The sequence below is a fragment of the Vicia villosa genome, unplaced genomic scaffold (genome assembly GCF_029867415.1).
Source record: "Vicia villosa cultivar HV-30 ecotype Madison, WI unplaced genomic scaffold, Vvil1.0 scaffold8, whole genome shotgun sequence".
Taxonomy (NCBI): Eukaryota; Viridiplantae; Streptophyta; class Magnoliopsida; order Fabales; family Fabaceae; genus Vicia; species Vicia villosa.
Genome location: NW_026706811.1, coordinates 1,845,017 through 1,856,753, shown reverse-complemented (window position 1 = coordinate 1,856,753; position 11,737 = coordinate 1,845,017).

The following is an 11,737-nucleotide window of genomic DNA, read 5'->3' as shown; positions in this document are numbered from 1 at the left end:
CTGCCTTAACAGGAAGGATTGCCCGATGGCAAATGCTGTTATCTGAGTATGACATTGAATACCGTGCTCAAAAAGCGGTCAAAGGAAGCATTCTCGCCGATCACCTGGCGCATCAACCAATTAATGAATATCAATCTCTCAAGTTTGACTTTCCTGATGAAGATGTCTTGTACTTGAAGATGAAAGATTGTGACGAACCGTTACCTGAAGAAGGTCCTGATCCTGGATCAAGATGGGGCCTAATTTTTGATTGAGCAGTAAACGCTTTTGGCAATGGAATTGGGGCAATCATCATCACTCCCAAGGGTACTCATATCCCGTTCTCCGCCAGATTACTATTTGACTGCACCAACAACATCGCAGAATATGAAGCTTGTATCATGGGTCTCGAAGAAGCCATTGACTTAAGGATCAAGATCCTCGACATATATGGAGATTCAGCCCTCGTGATCAACCAAATCAAAGACAAGTGGGAAACTTACCACCCTGGCTTGATTCCTTACAGAGATTATGCAAGACGTCTGTTGACTTTCTTCAACAAGGTTGAATTGCATCATATACCTCGAGATCAGAATCGAATGGCAGACGCCTTGGCTACTCTATCTTCCATGTTCAAAGTGAATCATTGGAACGATATTCCTACAGTCAGAATTACGCGCCTTGAAAGGCCCGCCTATGTGTTTGCAACTGAAGCAGTCATCGATGATAAACCGTGGTTTCACGACATCAAACGCTTCCTTCAAACTCAAGAGTACCCACTTGGGGCATCAAACAAAGATAAGAAAACTCTAAGGAGGCTTTCTGGCAGTTTCTTCCTGAACGGAGATGTGCTATACAAAAGAAACTTCGACATGGTTTTGCTCAGATGCGTGGATAGACACGAAGCAGACATGTTAATGCATGAAGTGCATGAAGGGTCCTTTGGAACTCATTCAAATGGGCATGCAATGTCCAAAAATATCTTAAGAGTAGGATACTATTGGTTGACAATGGAATCTGATTGTTGTAAACACGTGAAGAAATGTCACAAGTGTCAGATCTACGCAGATAAGATCCATGTGCCACCGACTCTACTCAACGTTCTCTTATCTCCATGGCCTTTCTCCATGTGGGGTATCGACATGATCGGAATGATCGAACCAAAAGCTTCAAACGGTCATCGTTTCATCTTGGTGGCTATTGATTACTTCACCAAATGGATCGAAGCAGCATCGTACGCCAATGTTACAAGACAAGTGGTTGTGAGGTTTATCAAGAATAACATCATTTGCCGATATGGTGTTCCCAGCAAGATCATTACTGACAATGGTTCAAACTTGAACAACAAGATGATGAAAGAATTATGTGAGGAATTCAAGATTGAGCATCATAACTCTTCTCCTTACAGACCAAAAATGAACGGCGCCGTCGAAGCCGCCAACAAGAACATTAAGAAGATCGTCCAGAAAATGGTCGTCACTTACAAAGACTGGCACGAAATGCTGCCATTTGCTTTACATGGGTACCGTACTTCAGTGCGTACTTCAACAGGGGCAACTCCTTTTTCTCTAGTATACGGCATGGAAGCTGTGCTCCCCGTAGAAGTTGAAATACCATCAATGAGAGTCCTCATGGAGACTAAGTTATCAGAGGCTGAATGGTGTCAAAGCAGATACGATCAGTTGAACTTAATCGAAGAAAAACGTATGACTGCTCTATGCCATGGACAGTTATACCAAGCAAGGATGAAACAAGCCTTCAACAAAAAGGTTCGACCTCGTGCTTAAAAAGATCTTGTCTTTTCAACCAGATTCTAGGGGCGAATGGTCTCCTAATTATGAAGGCCCGTATGTTGTCAAAAGAGCATTTTCTGGCGGCGCCATGACTCTTGCAACCATGGATGGTGATGAACTCCCACATCCTGTGAATGCTGATGCAGTCAAGAAATACTTTGTCTAAAAAAGAACAAAAGAACAGCTCGCTAAGTCGAAAACCCGCAAAGGGCGACTTAGGCAAAAATGAGCGTCTCGGTGGACTGAAAACCCGAAAGGGCGGTCCAGGCAAAAATTAGAGACAATAAACAGAAAAAAATTCATCCTGGTAGATTGAAAACCTGAAAGGGCAATCTAGGCAAAAATTAGGGATTTATGACAAAGTAACTGTATCAGTCCGTACTTCGTCACCTGAGGAGTCTTTTTCATCAAAGGATCTTCAATCAAATCATCGCCAATCTGAAGCGACAGGCACAGTTGGAACTCAAAGTTGTTAGGGGGAATAGTGGTTATTGCTTTCAATGTAGCCTTTTCCGCATAATTACCATTTTCAACTTTTGTAAATACTCCGTGGAATCACGCCTTTAGCTGATTACCATCCTATTAAATAAATTTGAGCCTTGTGCCCATTTGTTTGCAATTCTCGATCTTTTCTAGCTTGCAAAATGACGCTTTAATTGTGTTATTCGTTTTTGAAAGAAAAGAAAAAAAGTTTTAAATGAATTTACTTTCCTTTTTCAAAATAAAAGCGAAACTTTCCTTTGAGTTGTGAACAACAGAAGGAACATCAACAGCTATCTCCATAGGATGAATCAAAGATTATGATAGGAAAAGCTCTTCTATCCCCAGTGAAGAAGGTCTTTTATCCCCAGTGACGAAGATTTTCCATCTCCAGTGAAGAAGTTCTTCCATCCCAGTAAGAACGATGCTTATCTTCCCCGAAGAAGTTTAAAGCACGCAGCATCATTCATCACCTGTGTTATCTACACCATGTATTGCGACGTTGGTCCGTCTCCAGTACATACTTCTTTGTCTGTCAGTATTGTCAGCATGCATGCTACATTCATGACATTCATCATTCATACACATTTGCATCATTTATGCATTCTTGCATTTTTCAATGTTTGCTTTAAAATCACTTGTTTAGGATATATCTATCCTCAAAAAAAAAAAAAAGGGTACGGGCGTGTCATCTCTCCAGTAGGTTGTCACCCATAAAAGAACATATTCTTTCTCCAGTTCCCCACTGAGATCATCCCTCGTGGAAGAAGGTTGCTTCAGTCTTCTCCTCTCAAAACGAAGGAGAAAATCCCCAGTTGAGTTCATCCCTCATTGGGTACAAAGTCTTGTTTGGTTGTTTCTTTCCAATTCATTCTTGGTTAGAACCCTGTCTTTACCAAAGATTCAAGTTCCGATTCCTCAAATAGAATCGTGAAAAACAGACAATAAGCAATAGCCTCATCATCCGAGCAGCTTATGTCTCTTTCAGAAGATTTTTCCTCTCAAAGAAATCAATCATGAAGACTATGTGACAATCAGGGCCTTATTACTGTTCACAAGGCTGAATAACCAGTAATTTCCCTAACAAAGTCTCCAGAATCATTTTATCACTCGGCTGATAATTGATCTTGTCTTCAGAACCGCTATCACGAGGCTGGTAGTCGGTAACCTTTTGTTCTGGTTATATTATTTAACATGTCTATCACAAGGCTGATAGTCGGTAATATTAACCAAACCTTTGAAACTCTTTTTACCATGTCAAGTCTATCACCATGCTGATAGTCGGTAATATAGTTTCATACCTTTCACCTTCGCATTATTAAACAAGTCTATCCCCATGCTGATAGTCGATAATGTCGATAGGTAAGCTTTTCTTACAAAGCTATCATTCCCCGGTGAAGCATACACTTGTTTTCCCGAAAAGAAAAAACGGATTCTCTTCCTAAAACAGATTGAGACATCCTTCCCGATCTCTTTTCCCCAATGGAGTCAGTTCTTGACATCCCCTCGGTAAAGATATCCTTGCATCATTCGCAATTTTGGTATCTTAGGTCCAAAATTCGCGTCTTCTGATATTTAAGTCTCTTCCACCCTATCAAGATGAAGATTTCCAATCTCCATATCTCAGGTTGAAGAAACTTAAATAGGGGCATCTGTCATACCCCAATTTTTGACCTAAGATACCACCTCATATCATTGCATATACATCATTTGCATCTCTAACAAATTGCATAGTTTGTGTTTGCTACTTGTGACTCAGCAGGGTTTAATCAAGAAATCACTCATCAATACAAGTAACAATCAATTAGGGTTTTGTCCTCCCTTCATCTCAAAAGAATTATCTTCATCAACAGTCAACATTTGGTCCTCAAAGGTTCATTTCAACAAGCTCAGGGACTTTGAATCAACCAGATTAGGGTTTTGACTGAAGACAGTATACTCCTGACTTTTGCTCAGGATTTGACCTAATGACTTGGGACATGACCTCAAGATCCCAAGTACATCATTTTGACCTAATCTATTGACTCAAGACATCTCCAACACAAGGACTGATCAACAGTGAAATTTCAAATCATCAGATTAGGGTTTTTGAACTATCAGGGACTGAAATCAGGGATCACATTTGGGAAACCCTAAGAATCCCCAGGAAGTCACTCAAAGGTTTCAATCATCTTCAAATAATCCCTATGACAACATCCAATGGAAATTACATCTCAATTCAAGATCCACAGTCATCAATCTCATCAGATCGACAATTAGGGTTTTTGACCTAATTCACCTGAACCACTGACTTTTTAATCAGAACATGGTGCCACAACTTAAACCATGGCTTAAGGTCCTCCAATACCTCAATATTATCCATTCATACCATTCATTTGGTAAGAATAGCCTGGTTCATTTGAAATCTCCAGAAACGCGATCCGTCTGAAAAAGTCAACTGTACAAGATCACCATTGACTTTTTGGAATTTTAGTCAACCATGACTTTTGAAGTTTCAAATCATCAATATATGATATATGAAGTCATTTGATCAATAAAAATCAAGAAAATCAATCAAGAATCAAAAAGTCAAAAGTTTGACTTTCATACTTAGAAAATTTTCTGTGTTTTTCAATGGTTTTTTCCAAACTTTGGAAGGGAATAACTCAAAATTTCACCTACAAACTGAAAAAAACTTCCAACATGAAAGTTGTAGATTTTGATCCAATGAACAACTTTGTCACATATAATTTTTTTCCATAAGATCAACCATTTAAGAGATATGGAGCTTCAAAGTTGGTACCTTTTGAAAATTTCACTTAAAATCTCATTTTCTTCAAAGTTCATGGATCTTTTTCACCCATTTCCTTAAAGGTCTTGAAGAAACTTTCAACTAGGGTTTTGAAGTACATAACATGAGCTTTCCAAAATGTCCAAGAGCATGAAAAAATATGGAGTGTAGCCATGTGTCATACCCCATACATTTTCTCCTATTCAAGTTCAAATCAAAATACAATGCTCCTAAATACATCCTCCTACACATGGCTCTGAAACTAGGGTTTGACTTATTCAAAGGAAAATCAGTGAATCAATTACTCCAAAGCATCTCATATGGCTCAGTACATTTCACACTATCTCTATAACAAGTATCAAAGCTCATCTCAAAGAATTGGACACTCAATGGTTCAGAAAATCAACAGTCGACTAGTTAACCTAAAAAGTCAACTGTGGTCAAAGTAAAGTCAAAACTTCTGATTTTTGGTCAAGATCCTCATATTGAAGCACCATTCACCATTTGATCAATAATTGATCATGGTTCATAAAGGAAATATCAAAAATCAACAGTTCAAAAAGTTTCTAAATTAGGGTTTTCAAAGGAGAAAGTCAACTGAACTTTGACCAGCCATAAGTCTCACATGGAACATCATAAATTTTCCATCCAAAGCTTAATTTGAAGGAAATTTGATTCTCTGCAAATTTGTCTCTCACAAGCCAAGGCTAAAAATGCTCCATTTGAGAGATATGGACCAAAACATTATAGGTCCTTCTCAAAATCAACAAAAAAGACACTTTTTTCAAAAGGATATAAAATGAGAATGGAAAAGGATTTTGATATGAGACCAAAGACACTGGTTAGAGGACTCTCTGAGATTTCTAAAAAGTCCTAGAACTCATCCATACCTCAAAAATTGAGTGAGATACACCTTGTCAAAGTTGGACTATTTTGGAGGGAAAGGTGTGAGGGAATTTTGAATTTCTTGCTAATGGGCCTATATTTGTAAAATCCAAACTTGTTCCTCATAGCATTGGGATCCCATAAACCAATTCCCACGAATTTATTTGGTTTATTTAATTTATTATGATTTTTTTTCTAATTAAAAAGGATTAAAGTCATGTAAATTAGGAGAAAATCCAATATTTTATAAAAGATATGGTTTGGACCTATTTTGATCAGCAAATATTCTCCAAAATAAATCAAATTTCGTGCACTATTGGATTGGAACAAGATTGAATCAATGTTGACCATATTTAGAAGCTTTTAACCTTATGTGCAAATCAAATTTTACCAAACTGCAAATCAAAGATTCATTGGGATTTTCCTCACAATTATCAACCCTAATCATTCCTCTATATATACTGACAACATCCATAGCACAAGGGTTACGAAAAAACTGCAGCAGAGAGCATCAGAACCAGAACTCAAAATTCACACAAAAACTCAAATTCTAAATCTTGGCTAGAAGTTAATTCAAGACTTTTGGTTGATCTCAATCCGTTCCTGGAAGCTCGAATTAGGGTTTTTCTGTTCAAGAAAAATTAGGGTTAGCTGTTGGTATCATTGAAACCGTGAGACCCGGACGATCATGTCCAAGGGGTCGCGAAATATTTTTGGTGGTTTCTGTTTGTATTCGTAGATGCAGGTATGTAGTGACGCTTCAGAACCGTAGCTAAAACCCTGTGCATACTTTAGACGACGGACCAGGGTTAGGGATGACTGCGTGGCAAGCGTTCATTGGCTGGTTCAAACGAAGCGCGCGCGTTTTCATTTAAAAGCTCCCTCGGATCCAGTGTAGCGCATCCTTGTGGGTTGTCGTGTTCCTTCCTCATCCAACCGTCAGATTTCATCACTGTTCCGATCAAACGCACCAAGGATGAGAGTCCACCAAAGTCTTCACACGCGCGCCACACAGAATCCAGCGGAGTTTTTTTGCAATTGTTTCTTATTTTTAATTATACAATCCCTTTTTATTTGTTTTAATGTGTACATATGTTATTTTCCTTTAACTAAAGTTGTTTTATATATATATAAATTATAAAAGTTTTGTTTTTTTATATAAATTAATAATACTTATTTTTATTTTTTTATTTTGCATAATATATGTATTATTTATAAATAGTGATTTAAATTTGATTTAATTATTAAAAGACTTAAAAATTTTCATATTTACTTTATTTAAATTCCAAAAATTTCATAAAAATTATTTTTACTCTCGATTTAATTTTCTGATCCCGATTTAATTAATTGGGTCGCGAGACCAACAATCAATTAAATCGTTTGTGTTTCTTATTTAAATCATACCCTAACCAGGGTTTAAGACGAACATTCCAATACACTGAAACATGTTCTTCTCTGTTTATGCCTTTTCAGGGTTATCAAGAGGGTTCATTCCAACCATGCACCCGATCAAGACTAAAAGCTAAGTTTCGATTCAACTCTCGTTATTTATATATATATATATTTAATAAAAAATTATTCTTTCCTTTTGTTTCTTTTGTTAGGGTTTATTTTAAATGCCAATGAACTGTTTGTACACTCACGCCTTGTTGTTTCCTCTTTCAATTCTCAATGGTCAGAGTCAATGCTTCAGGCAAACCTTTGCCCACCAACCCTGGCAAGGCGAACGCCAAGCTAAGTGCACTTTATTCATTTACTTTTAATTTCTTTATTCTTTTGTTTTTAGAATTAATAAAGTTTGCCTCCGAACCTGATAACGCACTCACCCTCTTTTGTTTGCCATTTTTCCCACCTTTTCAGGGTTTGTCGAATGCCAAAGCTACGCCATGGGTAACCCTAAACCCTAAATCTTTCCTGTTTTCTTTTATTATTACTTGTGCCAAACCCTTTGGGATCCGCTGGTTTCAATTTCCCTTCCCCTTTATTGCTTTATATACTGTGTGGTTAGTAATTTAGGGAGTGCAAATTTAAACTGGATTAGAGTAACTAATTATAAGATAAATATCTGAATACAATCATGTGATTGGTGCACACACGCACACTTTTTGGGTAACCCCTCTGTTGCCTTGTTGCCTATTACCTTATTGCCTTGTTGCCTTATTTCCTGTTGCCTTGTTGCCTTGTATTTTGTGCAGAATAGCCAGTCCCTCGAATACGAGGATACCTCAGCCATGTTGCCTCGATTAAGATCATGGTCCCTAATGATGCTGCCTTCGATATGCATGATCTCGACCCTCGGAAGTTGCCTACGGAAAAGGCTGAGGTATCCTCTGGTTGCCTACGAATAAGGCTGTTCTGGTCTTTCCCTTTGACTACCTGCCTCCCTATGGTATGGGTCAGTCTTATGGCGAAGGATATTTCGATGACCCGTTTACCTCCAAACGAAAGGCTTCCTGCCCTCTAATGGCAAGGACTGATCCTTTCATTCTGAAAGGCTAAAAAGAGACCTATCATCTGAGTTTAAGGTAATTGCCCCTAATTGCCTTGCCATGCTCTATTTTCTATATTCTTTCTCAAAATTCTTCAAAAACTGGCTACGCTCATTTACAAGCTAAAGTCCATTTTTTTTCCTCTTTCATCTACATTTTCTGAAAACGAGCAAGCAAAGCAATTAAGAGCCCATGGAAAACCATGGATGCAAAGGGTTCCTTACACCTTCCCTTTGCATAAATTACCCCCCGAACTTAGATTTCTTTAAAAGGTTTTTTTTCTGTTTCTTTTAGCCTTTCTGAATTTGTTTGGATAAAATAAAAGTCGGTGGCGACTCTTGCTTACAGCGACATTTCGATCGATAAAAAGTCAGTTCACCGTATTACAGAACTGGCGACTCTGCTAGGGATTTACGATAAAAGAGGGGTTACCTTAAAAGTTTAGGATTCACTTAATTGTTTTCTATTGTTTGCTTTGCTTGCTTTATTTTTCAGGGTTGTTTTGGGAATTAACTGAAGGACGAATCCTACACCCGGATTCAAGTACATCTAAGATAGGAAGTGGCATAGTCATGGCGACCTCCTTCATGTATGTGGAGGATTGGTCAATATGAGAGTTCACGCTTAAGTTAGGCCTCTATGGGTGTTTACATGCTTCTCTTGTATGAGGGAGGTTCGTGTGGATACCTGTGGGTGAGTCGGAGCTTAAGGACCTTTAGTAACCTTTAACCCATCCTGACTTTTAGGAACGTAGTGGGGGGACTACTCTTGATGTATGTTGAGAGCATAGTCGCTACCGATACTACAGCTCAGATAGGTTCTTTCTCAAAGTATCATTGCATGGTATGTATGTATCATGTTCGAGGGTGCTTTAGGAGGGCTGACAATTCTGGGTAACTCGGTAGAACGCGTTGCTGAAATCTCCTTATCCATGGAAATACCCTTGGGAAGGACACCTGATCAGACTCCATGCAAGCCGTAAGCCAAAAATTGTGTGACTTGCGTGACTTGTTTGTGTTTGCTACTAACCTTCGTTTCCTCGCAGGTTTTATTAAAAGGACTTGTTTGTCCTTAATATCTCACACTATGCCTTATGAGCTGCATTCGCATAACATCATGACATCATGACATCATAAGCATAACATGTTGACTAACCCTTTCAAGGATCTTAGGGATTTAGGGCGCACAATTTCAGGTGCTCTTATCAAGGACTGAATTCCTATCTAGGGGCAAAAGGATTTATTTTCCTTTAGCCACATGCCTTCCAATCCAGAGACTCAGTACCTATCAAGGGGCAAGAGGATTTATTTTCCTCTAGCCATGTATCTTCAAATTCAGAAGTATACCGAATCAGAGGCGATGACCCACTCGATATGGTGAGCTTGATTCTCAAAGAAAGACGTTCAAAGACAAAATTCATAATTCTTCAAACAAAGGCGCGACCAAATCATTTTCTAATGTTGCTAACTAAATGCCTAAAGATCCTTGAAAATATTGCATTTGCATTCATAACATCGCATAACAGGTTTCTCACAACAGGTATCTCATCCTCTCTTGTTGTTTACTTCAGCATAAATGGAATTCGAGCAATCAGTCAAACACCTCCAGGCTCGGAATACCCGATCCCAGACTTTGATTCTGAACTCACCCAAGGGGCAAGAAGAATTGAAGGCATTCCTATTCTTGGGGTACAATTACAATGCGAGATGCGCTTATTATTCGAACAATCCTGGTTATGGTGTAAAGGATGGTAGACCGTTGAAGCGTGCGATTAAAGATTTAATCATGACACTCAAATCAGAAAAGACCACGACAATGAAGTCACGACAACTGAGTTACGACAAAAAAGTCACGACAATTGAGTCACGATAACAGAATCACGACAACTGAGTCACGATAATGGAATCATGACAACAGAGTTACGGTAATGGAATCACGACAACAAAGTCACGATAATGAAATCACGACAACTGAGTCACGTTAATGGAATCATGACAACTGAGTCACGGTAATGGAATCACGATAACAAAGTCACGACAACAAAGTCACGACAACTGAGTCACGATAATGCAATCACGACAACTGAGTCACAACAACCAATTCACTCATATGATCCAGACGCTCAGGGCAATCGAGCCAACAAATTCTAACACCTCCACTATAAACTCAATGCGAAGTGCGCGTACCATTCCAACAGTCCTGGACATTACACAAACAATTGTTGGACATTGAAGAATAAGATTCAAGATTTGATCAATGACAGAAAAATCAAATCCAACCCTCCTGAAACCCCTGTGGTGATCACCGCTCCTATGCCTAAGTCATGACAAGACTGATTGACGTCTAGACGGATAAACTTTTGGATCATTAGATCTACTTTCATTTGCAAGTTTCTTTTCTGTTTGTTTAAACTTTGACTCATGATAGACATTATCTGTTTTAATAATCATCATTAGTGCATTGCATATATTTGTCTTGAATAAATTATTTCGCTATCACTCATTTTAAAATATGTCTCTACTTTGCATATGTTTTGTGATACTCGACTCCTACTAAAGCTGTATGCCTTTTGTGGGAGGATGACGAAAACGATACCACAACCTCATACAGTATGCTTTTGAGCGGACTATGCTGACGATGTACAGGCATTGTTTCAATTTCTAAACAGTGGAGATATAAGGATGTTAATCCCTCGTCAACCTCTTTGAGCCAAAGAAGTAGAAGTTTCTTTCTTGTACTAATTAAAACTCTTGATCATAACCTGGGGCAGGGTAGTTCTCAGTTAATTTGGCTGTGCATTCTATTTTAAGAGAATCATTCAGTACACCTTTCAACAAAGGTTTCAATCACAAGCGTTCATCCGCACACATACAAGAAGTGTTGGAGATGTCAATCAAAAGCCAATAATGGCTCATCAATCATTAAGCAAGGCAGTCAATATCTTTAAAAAAAACGAATGAATGGAAAACATATATACAAAGAAAAGCCTGCTAAGTCAAAAATCAAAAAGATGACTTAGGCAAAAATCAAGGCATCCCGCTGACTGTAAGCTCAAAATAGACAGTTCAGGCAAAAGTTAGGGATATCAAAAAACTGAAAAAAGAGAAGTCAATAGATTCCGGAACAACACAATGTTGTGACTACCAAAAGGAAGAAGTGACTGCCATCTCAAAAGTTCTCTGTGCTTGTGAACTATCATCATTATCGAAGGTGAAAATCCAAAAGTCTCTTGGAAATCTGAATGCATAAGTTGAAATAACTGAGCTTAGGACTGAAGATCATCACGAAGAGGGGTGGGTACAAATAAACTTTGAGCCTTTATCCTTTGTTTCTTAAACCGT